Here is a 16,456-nt window from a genome sequence, read left to right on the forward strand (position 1 = left end):
GGGAGTGATAGGAGAGGGAGTTACCTAGACTCTCATCTCCGGTTTTCTATCATCTATCATTGTATGCTCTATATCTTGTACTGGCTAGCAGTTTTTCTCTTCACTTTGATAGCTCTAGGGGATATTACGGTCTTTTGGATGGACATGAGAGCTTCTCATAGCAGCTTTATATAGACTGGACATCACAACGCGCGCCGGAGCATATCTCTCCATCACATCACATCTGGCAATTGACTCATTAGACTGGGAGGCTATCAATTATGCAGTCCACCACTCTACATCATCTCCATTCCCTCAGAAAGCTTATCAATACCCTTTTGCGCGGTATACACTACTGCGCGAGATACCCTTCACATCTCTCAGATCAGTACAGGCCATCAGAGGTGCAAAGATGGAGGATATCGAGAGAGAGATCTCCAGAAAATATAAGCATGAGACTGGGTACTTTACCTAACTCCGTTCGCCGAGGAAGGACTCCATTAGAGTATATCAGTAGGCTCACTTCGCAGGCGCCGCGCGTATGAGAAGCGACACTGCAAAGGAGCTGAGAGATCTATATGTGGATAATGACGCAATAAAGCAACCAGATATCCTTGATAACATTCTTCGGTATCACTAACTAGGATATTCAATGAGCATTCATCATCGCACCTGTAGAGCCAGGGGGACCACATTTAAGAGGAAGAGACATAGAGGGAGGGAGGAGCCACCATATGTTCGATTATAAGAGAGATATACTGGGAGGAGTGGACTATGAGCGGAGCAGATGTCAAGTGAGAAGTGGAGGCAGATCACCGATTAAATAGGCCAGCGGAGCGAATATAACAAACTGATAAGTTCATATATTTTCCACAATAGTTGTAGAGCGAGGTCCGAGCACTTAATGTATGCGAGATCCAGCATGTGTGTTCTTTATACACACATCATATTATATCTCTCATGTATGATATTTGGAGTGGATGGGAGCGCCGAGATTAAGCGCATGGGATATCCTTGGAGCGTTATTGGAAATCACATGATGAAGCCCTGCTAGAGATGTGGGATATCCCAACCCTTTCTCGTATATTATCATCGCAACTTGTTCGAATCCAATATATCTGCGCAGAGCAATAGGAGTGCGATAATAGGTGGTGTAGGAGACTTTTAAGGAGATCATGGATTGACGAGGACAGGAGTGAAGCCTTGACGATTAGTCACTAGTATTAAGGATGTAGTTGAGTCCCCATCCCGTTCTATATTGAACGCGGACCTTCCAGCTTATCAGAAGCGACTCACATGCGCATCACCTGAAACTCGTGAGAGATGCAGTTCGATAGAAGTTACGAGAGAGAGTCCATATGCCTCATCTCTTTCTCCGCACGCACTAATCCTTAGCGTGTAAGATTGAAAAGACGTTGCGGAGGAGAATTGGGAAGTCCAAGAACATAGATAGCTTTGGAGAGATGATCTACCTGGAATAGATTGAGTCATTCCGGGCCCTAGCCATATCTGGACATTAAACGATGAACGGTGTAATTGGGAAAAAAAAAACTGCTGTAAGGCTCACAACTCTGTAGATCTCAAAAATGAATGAAATGATAGAAGTACGTGATTATCATAGTTGTACAATGCAAACACTTGGAATGCGTTGGCTAAGTCGTGAGCGAATAGCTTAGAGACATTGGAGACGTGAGTCGCTAAGCTAGAGAGAGATGGAAGAGAGGGACTTTCCATCACCGAGATCATCTGTAGGGCGTATTATGGTGATGACGTGATCACGCTACTTCTATTATCTCAAATCAATGGGAAAACAACTGGAATGCTACAAATTGGAGAATCGATGACAAAGGGACTTCCCCATGCCTTGTGCTTTGTAGTTCTGTCTCTGACTATATATTTAGCTACTAAATGATGGTGAGGATATAATAGTTGTATCGCACACAGTTGCGGCAAGGTCTCTGAGATCTCACAGACTTATCTGGTATACGAGAGGTTGTAGTCAATTGAGATGTGCGATTTCTCCTAACCACTGGAATGACTAAGAGCATGAGAGTTAACGACTGTTGCTACATGGTTTACATGCGCCTCTGCCCAACTGACGCCATTAACTGGAATCATAGATGACGCGCTCTTTAGAGCACCATGAATATGTTGCATATACACATGGATATCGTATTCGTTTGTACAGGGAGGGTATTAGGGTTTCTAGCGACATAGGGACTATACCCTGGCAGCATTGTGCCTACCTAGCTGTACGAGGACCAATAATGACAGCGGAGGCGACTTAGTTTTTGTATCTTCCGCGCGATATGCACCTAGCTGGGTACGCATTCCTACCAAATCTGGGGAATCATCCAGATGATGTTCCTATTGCTCTTAAACTTGTGAATTTTTAAGCACATGGGATTTTACGTCCATCTATGCGTACGAACATGGACATGACTACTGATGGAATAGATGAAGGACGAATCAGCTCCACTAAACCACGGAGGAGGAGCGGAGGAGGACATCATGGTGATACAGCAATATCATCGCCACTGCACAAAATAGCAGCCACCTAAATCATAATAGAATGTGTATGAACATAGGCAATTCTTAAGGGGAGTGGGACACACTTCTCTCTAGAGTCAGCGCTTACCGCATTCTTCCTCATTCAAAAGTGTGTCCATCTGGGCACGGAGGGCCTGATGTCTAAAATTGAGCTGATGGAACGAGGGATTAGAGATGTAGGTTTGGTACCTAAGCTCTTGTCTCTACTAATCTCGCGCGGATATGGCACTGAGCTCTCCTTGTTGACGGATTGTATGTCTTATGTTCGTGAATCAGTAGATATTTTGAGTTGGGAACGACGCTAGGCCTTGCATCTCGAGGAACCACCCGCACCGCGCCACACAGAAGATATAATGAGCACATGGCGTCTGTTGCCCACCTATTGTTCACTTCACTCGGAGCGACTTGAGAGGTACCGACAGGACTAACAGGTGGAGGTAGGTCGGCGCGCGAGGCTCACTTTACTGCGTGTGTGGTTCTGGTCGTCCTGTCACCTCTGACTAGACACAGACACACTACTATGCATTGCCCTCAGAGCACATACGCTGGAACACACCACTCATCCTCCATGACTATCATGTGCGAGCGAGGGGTTATAATACCGGCGTGTGATTATCTCGCACTGCTTCTAGTGCACGCGCTGATCTCTATACGGACGCTGCACGATCTTGTATACGAGAGGACTAGTCTTCCCAGCCATGCAAGTAGACACCCGCCCGAGGCGGTCGCTAGCTTAAAGAGGATCTATGGCTAGTCTCTATCACTGTCTGTCGTACCCTGCTCTTAGTCAACTCTGAAGAACACTTCGAAGATCACGCCTAGCACGTTGAGACATGTTCTTGTGCAGTTCACGTATACACTGGAGCGACTTCCACAATATCGCAGCTCTTAGAATTCTCGTCCACTTGGGAAATGAAGAGACTAGATGGTCTATGGTTCATTTCTACTCTCGGTGTCGGAGCACTTCGTATGCCTCGTTCGCGCGCTCTATTCATGTACATTATAGGGGAACTAGAGATACTCTCATCTTCTGACCCACAGGTGCTCTACCAACCATGGAGTCTTGTAGCATACGAGAGCATAATTGAGGCTGGGCTCCACACATCCAGCACATGACACACCTTCTTATTTTCTCATGCATGCACTACTATTAATCATGGATTCATACGGCAATGCAGAGTCTGATTACTGCTTCTAAATAAGGTAAAAATCTGTTTATCGCAAAGTAACGTTGCGAATCGATGAGAAAGTCCGAATATGGAAACAGTTTCGCGTTGTCTGGGTTCTAACACGCGTATACATGTCCAGGAGCGCGCGCGCCAGCGTTTGACAAGTAGCTATTCTCATCTAAGCAAGACTCATACCTCCAACGTCAGATGACAACTTACCTAATTAGGAGCAAAACGACAATGCACAAATCTAAAAGGTGTGAATCGGCACAAGATATAGTACACACTAACCACAATACACGACTATCACTAACACGATCAATCTACGACCGCGAATCGCAGCGCAGGAGTCGGTCATGGTGAAAGTGTGCTAATTAGATCAGGTATCATTAATATACATGTATATTACATATGTGATTATTGAGTAGTGTGTTAAGATATTGTAATACATTATTACAAGTGGCATTTAATTTTAGAGTGGTTCCATTGTGTTAATAGGTAACTAGTTGAATTCCATTTTCATTTAAAGTGGTGCCAGTGATGTGGTTCTTTCATATGGTAGAGTCATGCAGCCTGCGTGAAGCTAGTCTCGAGCGAGCGCACTAGAATTTAGACCATGTTTTATCATGTAAATCATCGAGGTAACGTGTATATTGGTGAATGAGAGTATTTAAGGCTTGTTCTAGTCTCTAGTCACTCCTCTGTCTGAATTTGACCGCCAGGTTGATTTAGAGATAGCGCAAACACCTATAAATGTACCATGATTGACAACCGTTTTATTCATTCACTCCACTGCCTTTCATTTCCTGGCTTCGGTGGGTGATGATAATATGAAAAACCATGAGCATAGTGGTAGGCGGTGTGATCAAACGTAGACAACAGCAATGCTTCACGCGAGAAATTGAGAGTTTGTAAGGTCCATTCCCTCCGATGGACTCTAACTAATCTAATTTGGGGCACACTTTTAGCTCCTGTGACACGTGTCGGGTGCGCGCGACTAATGGCGCGTGGATACTATGGACATGGGCAGGTCTCTATGTTTGTCATTCGCCGCAACGATACGCAAATAGGAAAAGGCGTCTAGTATGCGTTGTCATGTACCAGGAGAAAACGCGTCAACACCACCCGGTACACGGTTGTAGGGCCTTGCAGATCTGGTTATGACGCGCTCAGGTGGGTAACAGTCGACGATGGTGCCAATAAGGGACTAAAACGCTCGGAAATAAGGAACAATGTAATTAACTAGGTCCGCTTCAGGACTGGACGAACTGAGAGTAATGAGTGTGTTGTTATTAAGGAGAAAGTACGAGGATGGTTCAATCTGTCTTGTGTAGACATGGGTGAGTTCGAGTTATGTTGAGCAGGAGCTAGGCCATGATACAAAATCGACGGTAATGTAATGTGTCCTGTCAGGCTGGTATAGAAAGGAAACTGAACACTCTATTACAGTACTAAGGGAGATAGCTGAGAATCTGCGCGCTGCGATCAACATGGAAGGTATTGTGTGTATCAGACAGGTGGTCGTAACAAACGCTGTTGTATTTTTTAAATTGCATAAGATGGACCCAAACATAGGTTTGAACTCACTCGCTCACTCGCGCGGTGATTGTGAAGTGGTGTAGAGCTTCGCAGTTGTAGAAGAAATCGTGCCCAGAGTAGTATGTGCAAAAGCTATGATCAGCCACGCGAGAGTCCATATACGGGTTCTGGCATATATAGTTGGTGGAGGGATGTCTCAGAACAAAAATAAGTAGTAAATCTGGGATGTTTAAATCACTTTTAGTATGGTTAGCAATCACATTTACAAGTGTCATGGCCTGAGGTTATGTATTATTGGATCGAGATGATAGATGTTATTGAGACGTGGGTCTATTTCACTATTATAGACAACTATTTACTTAAAGTCCTGCAGCTGAGGTTATGAATATAGAGGAGGTTAGAACAAGATACGATAATAACAGTGATTAATCTCAGAGGTTAGCGAATGGCAGTATAGGATCTTGTGCCATCTGACTGGATTGTAAGTAAGAGGGTACTGTGAGCGTATTGAGTAAATGTCGTGGTGAGGTCAATGATAACTCGTGCATAATACATATATACCTCCCCTCGTCTCGCGTCCCTGTTGGATTGGCAACTGCGGATTGGAGCGCAGTAGGTAAAATTAATCGCGGGTTTATTGAAGTACGGACAACACTTATTACAAGCAACAAGAGCTTCTCTGGACTAGTTGATATGGATTTGCGAGCATAGGACAGACGCAGGTGGTAAAAACATGTGTTTATTTTTATTGAAGTGACATATTCCATATTGAGAACAGTCTCACGTCGCTGGTGAAATGAGCAGGTGATGACAGTGTTAAACAACTGTATTAATCGGGTGTTAGTACGATAGAGTGGACAAGCATTTTTACAAGGGTCTTGAGTTCTGCGTCCTTCAGATCTAGGCTAGCGAACTTTCGTGTATCCGCGCGTTGAGCCACGATCTTGCATTATAACCATCATAAGTTCCATCTGATTCTTATGGCTTATTGGCTCATTGTGAGTTGTATGACGGTGAGTTGTCTAGTTGTTGATTGTACATAGCATATTTCACTCGTGATCTGCGCGGGATGAATATGCCGAAGAGGTGTATGCGCCCGTTCGAGAACATATTACCTCCGTGGTGTCCTGGCTCGTCGTATTATGAGAGTGTCAGCTGAGAAGTATCGAGTATAAATCTGTGTCGCCTAATATCCCGCCAAAGAGATCATCAACCCATAAGGTTCAACTATTTGTCTTGGGTCTTGGCTCGGACACACATCGCACACATACGTTCACTCAGTCCATGACACTGCTTGAGACGAATACTATATATTTTTTTAATCAGTTTCTTTTAAAATCATGTAATTGTCCATTCCGCTTTTTTCAGGTAGCGCCCACGTCCCAATACACATCTGTGCGTTGTTGCGCTCTTTATGTTATCGGGAACGGGGATGGAAAATGTTATTGTAAGAGTTAAAGATGAATAGCTCTGTCCTGACTAGACTGCAGGACTAAAAGAACGGTTACCTTGAAATGGCAGAGGCAGTCTTTTCCAAAAGTACTGAAAAATAGGTGGACCGTTGTGAATTGAAATTGTTTACCTTCGACCTGTTTTGTTGCTTTAACGCCTTTTTATTTGACGTTTCCAAAAGGTAAACGGTCACTGGAAGGACACTAGATCAAGAGATTAAAAAACAAAATCTCAACTTTTGAATTTAATAGCCTAGTTAAAACGTGTCCCGCAGACCAAGTATTTTAAGTGGTGAATGTTCATACAGCTTTCCCATGTTCGGTAACATTTTTAACACATTCCTTTTTGTTTTAAACCAAGAAAATTCTACTGAATTCATGATTTTTCCCTTTGTGCTACGTTCTGAGGTAAGCTACTTATCTGACATTGGAGACCCGCTCATTGAATATGGTGCAGTTCTTTCTATTGAAACAACAAGATGGCAGCCCGCCTCCTATATTTGTTGAACTTGTATTTCTAACACAAGTAAACTGCTGTATTACTGTACATGAAGTTTCACGAGAAAATTCTTTGACCTTACTCAGTATTTTCCAAGGTTTGATTTCAAATATAGGATTGGTAAAGCATTAAATTTCCCCAATTTCTGAACTTTTACCGATATGAGTTCTAATGGTTTTCCCCGGTGGCTAATTGTTATTCCTCATTTGCTCACCATCGACATTTTCTCTATACACAACAGACGTATTTTCTAAAGCTAGGTCTGCGTCCCCAAATGGCACCCATTTAAGGTTAGGATTATATCGGATTTGGTCAAAAGTAAAATGCATTAATGTAGGGAAATTCCGCTACCATCTTGGGGACGCATCGCCTAGACTTCTCATTCTGTCCACCAGGCTTAAATAGTTTGTTTGAAGTTTGGATGAAAAATCCTTTTGGTAAAGCTACGTACCAAGCAACGACGTTTATCACATGACAATTGGAGGTGTCTGCATGAATGTTAAGCTAACACATAAGCCTTAACTGATTTATGGATAGTTTGACAACCACCTTCCTGGTAGGCTATATATCAAGTCCGTATGATATAGCAAGAGTCGGCAATTCAATTTCACATGGTAAACCCAATCAACGTGTCTTCCTGTTTGGATTAGCCAGATTCATATTCAGAGAGAGGCAAGCCCTTTTTTTTTTAAACAGAAGTGAGGGAGTGTAATCCGTTACATGCATCGTGTAGGTTCTCCAGTTTGATGGGCTCTTTTTCATGTTGCACCACCATTATCCCTAGATTGCACAGTATAACCGAATCAAGTAGCCTATAGGCTAACCATCCACACTTACTTACCACATGCAATTAATGTCTCATGTTGAATGGACAATTAAGTACATGTCATATTGCTTTTAATGTGACGAGTATGTATGAAGCCTTATGATGGAGGTCATTTGAGAAAAAAACTAACTATTGTTAGGCTGTATAAATTTCAGCTTATGTAGAGCAGGCTCTGCAATGAGCAATTTGTAAGGATGGTTCATTTTCTTTGTCTGTTAATGATCATTGTACATAATGACTTTCCAACAATGTAACTGTAGCGACCTTAATCTGTTTTAATAAGAGAGTGTAAATTCAACACTTACTCGGAGGTGTGGTTTAATTAAAGTATCTCGGTAAACATCACACCGGCTCTTTGTCTACACCTGTCATCATATGGAGTAATTGTTTTGAAGTGAAAGGAATTTCAGGTACCACCTATTGCTTGTTTCCACATCTTTCTGCCATGCACATCATTGCTTTCAGATTCAGTGTAAGGAAATGAAGGAATGGAAAGGCCCTTCACTTAGTCATCGAAAATGAAATAATCGCTCTACATTAACCTACATGCCTTCACCACACCATATGCACAAAACAAATAGTTGGAGTGAGGGTCCATAAAGTGACTAAGCAGCATGCATGGGGAACACTACTGAACAAAGTTAGGAAACTTTCAGAAACCGTAATGACCGGACGCTAACAAATTTAGTTTCAGCACGGAAGCCCATTATTCGTTGCAGAACCGGATGTGTGTGTGGGGGGGGGGGTTAAAAGTGACGCCACCCGGTTAGAAGTACAAGACGGAAAGGAGCCCAAATATTATCTGTTATATTGGTAAGATGGTCAAGTGACTGCTCTAACATGTGAAATAAATGTTCCTGCAAGATGGTAAGCAGGAGTGAGGAGGGTGGGACCATTCTAGCCAAATGAGAGGGCAGAAGAGGGCAGATCGCTTTTCTTATTGCCTATGCCGAGCAATGGGCCAGGGTTCTGGTCAAGAAGCACTGTCTTCGAATGCACCACTGTTTTGCTTTGGTACTGCAGGCTTAAACTGTATCCTGTTACAATGGCCATCGTGTAGGTTCTCGCAGTTTGATGCTCTTTTCATGTGCACCACCATTATCCTAGATTGCCACAGTATAACCGAATAATAGTAGCCTTATAGCGCTTAACATTTAGTTAACGTTAATGCGTGATGCACCAACAGTCTGTTGATGTCAGCCAGTTGCAGAGATCCTGAACAACTAATCGTGAAGGTGATTTTGCTGCGTGCTATTGGGTTCTTGGAAAGGGGTCTTGGATCTCCAGGATTTCACAGCTGAAACATTGCGAGGAATACATGCCTGGAAAGATGCTTCACCCGTTCAGAGGACCACAAAGGGGAGGCATGTGTAGGGATCTGATATGCTTGTGATGTGTCTTTCTCATCATAGTACTTCTGGTTCGTGGTCTTTTTATGGTAGACTCTTATTATGGCATCATTCTTTCCAACCGTCATCTCCTTATATTACCATACACTTTCAGTATATCTACTAGTAATTCCTTGTTAGCATTGCTCATTTGTCTTATGTCTATTTTGTACGATTTTGGTGTGTATCTTCTTTCTTCTTCTTGGTCCTGCCGTGCTCCAATGTCCGTACACCCCCCACGATTTTTATCATGCACTTTCGTCACTGGCTCTCGTCTGCCCTGACCTCTGATACTGGGTTTGCCATTTGGCCACACTCCCGATCCATCCTTCACCGGGCTTCACGGCTCACCCCGCTCTTAACAGCGCCGGCATCGCTGGCTGTTGCGCCCCTTTACCCCGGTCCCGCCTCCGTTGGCTCGCCCGCTTGCCGGCACATACTCCCTCCCCTTGCCTGTTCGTCAGCTACGTCCTACTCACATCCGCTGTTAGTTCCCGGTACACCATGCACTCCCTATATTCACGTTCCTGCGTGTTGCCACCTATATACTGTTCCCCCCCCCGCACTGCCTGCGAGCTGTCGCATTACCGGTGGTTGCTCCGTTCGTTGTTTTCTCACTTTCCGTGCATATTTCCCCTCGGTGTTCTTGTTTTCTCACCCGTTGGCCCTCGTTAATCTCCTTCACTCGTTTCCCCGGACGCCCTAGCGCAAAGCCCGATGCCGGCGTCCCTTGACTAACCCTCGCGCTTGCCACCTGTGGTTTTTCCGAGTGTCCCCCGTGTGGCATTACGCCTACATTCAATCCTCCCATTTACCTTTGGGCTGTTTTTCGCGGGCTCTTACCCACTCTCTCGGCGCCCACCTACACCCATTTCAGCCGTCCATCCATCAGTGCCGTATTGCCCATGCACTATCCTCCCGCCCCCCAACCCATGTCTCCGGATTGCTTTAATTCACTGAGTGTCACCTGGGCATGTTTGTCCTTTTGTGGTTCATCACACCCATTTCGCTCTGAGGTGGCGCTGTTGGTGGGTTTGGGGACTGTGCAGGCACCAGGGGACCCTCAGACATCCCCAAGTCCTCCCAGGTGCTGCAATGCGTACTGTTGGCCGACTGCCATATGCTCCTCCATCCACGCCCTGCTGAGTGTATCTCCACACGCGCTGCCCCCAGTTGCCCTCCTAGCCAGGTGCGCCCACGTGGGTGTGCCACCATGGCACTTTGATGTCTCTTGCACCAGACGACTGCTCTGCCACGCATCCCTTGGGGACCACACTACCCTCTGCGGGCCGATGGGCTCCGGCCCCGTCTCACGCTTTGTTGCACGTACTTCGCACCTCATCAGTTCCTCTGCGTGGAGCACCGTGCATGGCAGGCCAGTCCGCATTCTTCTCGTTCCCTCGCCAGCAGACGTCGCCCTCCACAGGCGCGCTTGCCCCTCCTCTGGTGCCTGGGCTCCTTCCTCGGTTACACGGCGTTCACGGCGCTCCCCCCCTTCCTCCCCTCCGATACTCCAGAGGCCTCTGCGTGGCCTGTCCTCGGCCGACCGACTTATGGCCCTCTGGAGACGCCCCTCCGCATGCCCCCACTCACCCCCCGGGTGTGCTGGGCCAGTTTCCCTGTGCGCTCTTCTCTGCTCCCTTTGCTTGTGAGGTAGATGCTGCTATCCCTGATGCCCCTTCCCCTCCCCTTTCCTTGTCATTGTCCTCTATGTGGCATTTCCTGTCCCGCCGTTACGGGAGCATGTACACATACCCTCACTTTCACATGACCCGCCGCTCCATCTTAGCCTTACTACCCCCTTTTGGTCGCTAGTTTTCACACGTGCCTGTAGGCGGGTGACTTACACTCCTCAGCGGCTCCCGCCGTCCACCCTGGTAGCCCACTAGCAGACTTGTTCAGTACACCTTATTCCCCCCACTGCTGTCGGCCCCTTTCTATAACACATCATGTATGTCTTCTCCTGTCCACCCCACGGGAGCACCCTCACTCCACCTCCAGACTGAAATGAAATGCCCCTCCTTAAATCCTTTTTATCCCCTTTGCCTGTGCTGCCCACCCCCATCCCCTTCCTCTCCCACCCCCACCGAGGAGCCGACCGAAGCGCGCTTGTGCATTTGTTGTCGCCACCACTCCACATGTAGAACAGTAATTATAGATATGTCTTCACTATCCGATCGGATGTGTATTTTAAAGTGTTCCCCCTTTTGTTTTGCCCTTTTTCAGCCTACTGATTTTGTTAACTCGAATATAGCCTAACAGCCACGTGTTGAATATTACACCTTGTTAACCCACTTTCGTGCAAATTGTTTTTGCTACTACATGGGTTAAGCCTGCTTGAGGCGCTAGAGGTTTAATTCACCCGGTTTCCATCCATGTTCATTTACAAACCAAATTTACTTACAAAACAAGGAGTTGTTTAGTCTAACGTTAAACTATTTCTTGTCATAAATGATGGTTGGGTATGTACAGTTTGCTCCCTAATCTTACAGGAAAAGCCAATATAGACTCTACAATGCCAAGGAAATGTTAGGTAGTGTAAGGTATCAAGTATGAAGCAATCTACCTCACCAACAAAGTGACAGACTAATAGCACCACATTGAAACTGCCAGCAGACCCCTGGGGTGTTTATCCTGGAGGGGAAGGAGTCTCTCGAAGGAATGCCATATCACAAGTCCCGCCGATGGACAGCCCTCATCAAGAGGACCTCCTGATGATGTTTGGGACTGTGGTAAGCACCTGAAAACTGAAACCTATACGAAAGCCAGCAACAATTGAGGGAGACAATGCCACCTGTATATTAAGACTCGCTTGCAGTAAGAAAGAAATCTGTACTGCCCCCACTTCATGGCCCACTGGCAGAGGACAACATGTAGATTCGCGAAACATAAAATGCGTGCAAGATCTCCTGCAAGCCCACACGCCGAATCAAAATCAATAAAATAAAAGATGGGGGCGCGAAGGAGTGGTGCTATAGAACAAAGTGTAACATGTTGGTCCCAAAGATGCTGGGCAAGAGCATCCTGTCTGGTGCAGAGATCACAGTGCTAGGTTGTATCAACCACGTTCGCCATCTTGGCCTGGAGAGGGCAAGGTTCTTGGCAGTCATGGGAAAGTAACTGTCCAGAGCAAGGCTTGGGATGGCAGAGCAGAATATGGCATCGGCCACAACTCACAGCCACCTGGCGTGGGAAGGACTCTGATGATCGAGGCCTTTCCTGTTGCCTCATCATCCTCCAATTCCCACCAACTCAGCCACCTCAGAGCGCAACTGTCCTGATTGGAACACACACACAGGCTGAACCTCCCATGTGAAGAATCACTCAAATTAAATAAAGTCAATTCGGGAACTAAATGTTTGGGGGGTTTTCTATTGAAGGATTACATCCATTTGCAATATTCTACTATAAACGGTAAAATGTTAGTTGTCTCCATATGATATGGTACATAATCCAATGCTAAAAACACAAATTAAATTATTAATTAATTATATTTTCGTTAATCGAAAGAAAGTTTACACCTCTGAATTACCAAATTGACTCCCTAATCAGAAAGTCTCATCCATAGTAGACTAGCCGGCTCAGGGCATTCTCATCCGATGGCTAGAGTCTCTTGAAACTAGGTTAACAAGGACCAGTTGCGCTCTGAGGTGGCTGATGTTGGTGGGATTTGGAGGATGATGGAGGCAACAAGGGAAAGAGCCTCAGATCCACAGAGTCCCTTCCACCAGGTGGCTGATGAGATATGTTGGCACGACTGCCATATTGCATCTCCATCCCAAAGCCCTTGCTTGGAAGTGTACTTCTCCAGACTGCCAAGAACCTTGCCCTCATCCAGGCCAAGGTGGCGAGACACGGTGGTGATGACACCATAGGCACTGTTGATCTCTGCACCAGACAGGATGCTCTTGCCAGCATACTTGGGGACCAACATGTACACTGCGGCGTGTATGGGCTTCAGGCAGAAGTCTTCACGCTTTTTGATGTATTTCAGAACTACAGTTTCCTCTGCGTGGAGCAACAGTGAAGTGGGCAGGGCAGTACAGATTTCTTCTCTTACATCTGCAAGCAGAGTCTGAACATCACAGGATGGCATTGTCTCCCTCAATCTGTGCAATGGCTACTTCTATAGGTTTCAGGAGTTTCAGGCTGCTTACCACACTCTCCCCAAATACATCATCCAGGAGGATCCTCTTGATGGGGCTGTCCATCGGCAGACTGTGATATGGCCATTCCTTGGAGAGACTCCTTCCCCTCCAGGATGACAACACCACCCCAACGGGTGTTGCTGGGCAGYTTCAATGTGGTGCTCTTATTCTGCTCACTTTGCTTGGTGAGGTAGATTGCTGCTATAACTTGATGACCCTTCACATACCTAACAATTTCCTTGGTTCATTTGTAGAGTCTATCCATTGTTTTCAGTGCCATGATGTCCTTGAGGAGCAGATTCAATGCATGAGCAGCACAGCCAATGGGTGTGATCTGAGGGTAGGACTCCTCCACTTTAGAACAAGCAGCCTGCATGTTTGCAGCATTGTCTGTCACCAGTGCAAATACCTTCTGTGGTCCAAGGTCATTGATGACTGCCTTCAGCTCATCTGCAATGTAGAGACCGGTGTGTCTGTTGTCCCTTGTGTCTGTTGTCCCTTGTGTCTGTGCTCTTGTAGAACACTGGTTGAGGGGTGGAGATGATATAGTTAATTATTCATTTACATTTAAGTCATTTAGCAGACGCTCTTATCCAGAGCGACTTACAAATTGGTGCATTCACCTTATGAGTCTGCTTTCTCTATGATTTGCTTGACCTTCACTTGAACTCTGTTGAAATCTGCATCCAGAGCAATTAGTAGATAAAGGATGTCTGGTTGGAGGGTGTATATGTGGCAAGGAACTTAAAGAAATCTCTTCCAATACACATTGCCTGTGTGCATCAGCGTTGAACCAGTTGCATACATAGCTCGAGCAAGACAATTCATCTGCATTTCTCTGACTACATTCCTCCATTGAGTCAAAAAAACTTCTGATTCCAGGAGGACCATGAGCTGTTGCTATCGATAAGATGTCTGATTCATAATGTTCACCTCGAATAGAAGTAGAGGGACTTTTGTCAGAGTTTTCTTGTTGTGAGTGCTGAGGGAACTTTATGCACTTGGCCAAGTGATTCTGCATCTTTGTTGCATTCTTCACATATGATTTGGCACACTATTTGGAAATGTACACAGCTTTTCCTTCATTAGCTGCAGTGAAATGTCTCCACACATCAGATGGTGCCCGTGGCATTTTCCTTTAAAGATTAGGGGAAGAAAATGTAAAAATACCCAAATACAATTCCATGAACAGATAATAGTTAAGCAGTTAGACTAAACAACTCCTTTTGTAAGATAAATGTTTTAAAATGAAACATGTATGGAAACAGGTGAATTAACACTCCTCAGCAGGCTCAAGCAATCTAAAAACCCACATGGTAGCAAAAACTAAATAGCAGAAATTGTTAACAAGTTAGAAATTATTTCAACACACTTTGCTGTAGGCTACTATTTACTAGTTAACAAAGAATCATGTATGTCATATTAAATACACTGCTCAAAAAAAAAGGGAACACTAAAATAACACATCCTAGATCTGAATGAATGAAATATTCTTATTAAATACTTTTTTCTTTACATAGTTGAATGTGCTGACAACAAAATTTGGAGTCACACTCAAAATTAAAGTGGAAAACCACACTACAGGCTGAACCAACTTTGATGTAATGTCCTTAAAACATTGCAAAATGAGGCTCAGTAGTGTGTGTGGCCTCCACGTACCTGTATGACCTCCCTACAACGCCTGGGCATGCTCCTGATGAGGTGGGGGATGGTCTCCTGAGGATCTCCTCCCCAGACCTGGACTAAAGCATCCGCCAACTCCTGGACAGTCTGTGGTGCAACGTGGCGTTGGTGATGGAGCGAGACATGATGTCCCAGATGTGCTCAATTGGATTCAGGTCTGGGGAACGGGCGGGCCAGTCCATAGCATCAATGCCTTCCTCTTGCAGGAACTGCTGACACACTCCAGCCACATGAGGTCTAGCATTGTCTTGCATTAGGAGGAACCCAGGGCCAACCGCACCAGCATATGGTCTCACAAGGGTCTGAGGATCTCATCTCGGTACCTAATAGCAGTCAGGCTACAGCCCCCCAAAAGAAATGCCACCCCACACCATGACTGACCCACCGCCAAACCGGTCATGCTGGAGGATGTTGCAGGCAGCAAACGTTCTCCACGGCGTCTCCAGACTCAGACTCACGTCTGTCACGTGCTCAGTGTGAACCTGCTTTCATCTGTGAAGAGCACAGGGCACCAGTGGCGAATTTGCCAATCTTGGTGTTCTCTGGCAAATGCCAAACGTCTTGCACGGTTTGGGCTGTAAGCACAACCCCCACCTGTGGACGTCGGGCTCTCATACCACCCTCATGGAGTCTGTTTCTGACCGTTTGAGCAGACACATGCACATTTGTGGCCTGCTGGAGGTCATTTTGCAGGGCTCTGGCAGTGCTCCTCCTTGCACAAAGGCGGAGGTAGCGGTCCTGCTGCTGGGTTGTTGCCCTCCTACGGCCTCCTCCACGTCCCTGATGTACTGGCCTGTCTCCTGGTAGCGCCTCCATGCTCTGACACTACGCTGACAGACACAGCAACCTTCTTGCCACAGCTCGCATTGATGTGCCATCCTGGATGAGCTGCACTACCTGAGCCACTGTGTGGGTTGTAGACTCCGTCTCATGCACCCTCAGAGTGAACGCACCGCCATTCAAAAGTGACCAAAACATCAGCCAGGAAGCATAGGAACTGAGAATTGGTCTGTGTGGTCACCACTGCAGAATCACCCTTATTGGGGATGTCTTGCTAATTGCCTATAATTTCCACCTGTTGTCTATTCCATTTGCACAACAGCATGTGAAATTTATTGTCAATCAGTGTTGCTTCCTAAGTGGACAGTTTGATTTCACAGAAGTGTGATTGACTTGGACTTACATTGTGTTGTTTTAAGTGTTCCCTTTATTTTTTGAGCAGTG

The 16,456-nt window shown here is 45.7% G+C and overlaps 1 protein-coding gene across 4 annotated transcripts in view; it reads left to right on the forward strand.

Moving 5' to 3' along the window:
* The window catches only part of LOC111962071 (probable peptidyl-tRNA hydrolase 2), a 29,401-nt gene that overhangs the window by 798 nt on the left and 12,147 nt on the right, over positions 1–16,456 (forward strand). Inside the window, exon 1 of one of the 4 annotated variants that reach the window (XM_070441833.1) lies at positions 13,072–13,739. The exons of the other annotated variants lie outside the window; for them this stretch is intronic. The gene's annotated coding sequence lies outside the window, so the exon portion shown is untranslated. Of the gene's footprint in view, positions 1–13,071; positions 13,740–16,456 lie in introns of those variants that run through there. 4 annotated transcript variants of the gene reach the window in all.

Source organism: Salvelinus sp. IW2-2015, linkage group LG1 (genome assembly GCF_002910315.2).
Source record: "Salvelinus sp. IW2-2015 linkage group LG1, ASM291031v2, whole genome shotgun sequence".
In the NCBI taxonomy this organism is placed as follows: Eukaryota; Metazoa; Chordata; class Actinopteri; order Salmoniformes; family Salmonidae; genus Salvelinus; species Salvelinus sp. IW2-2015.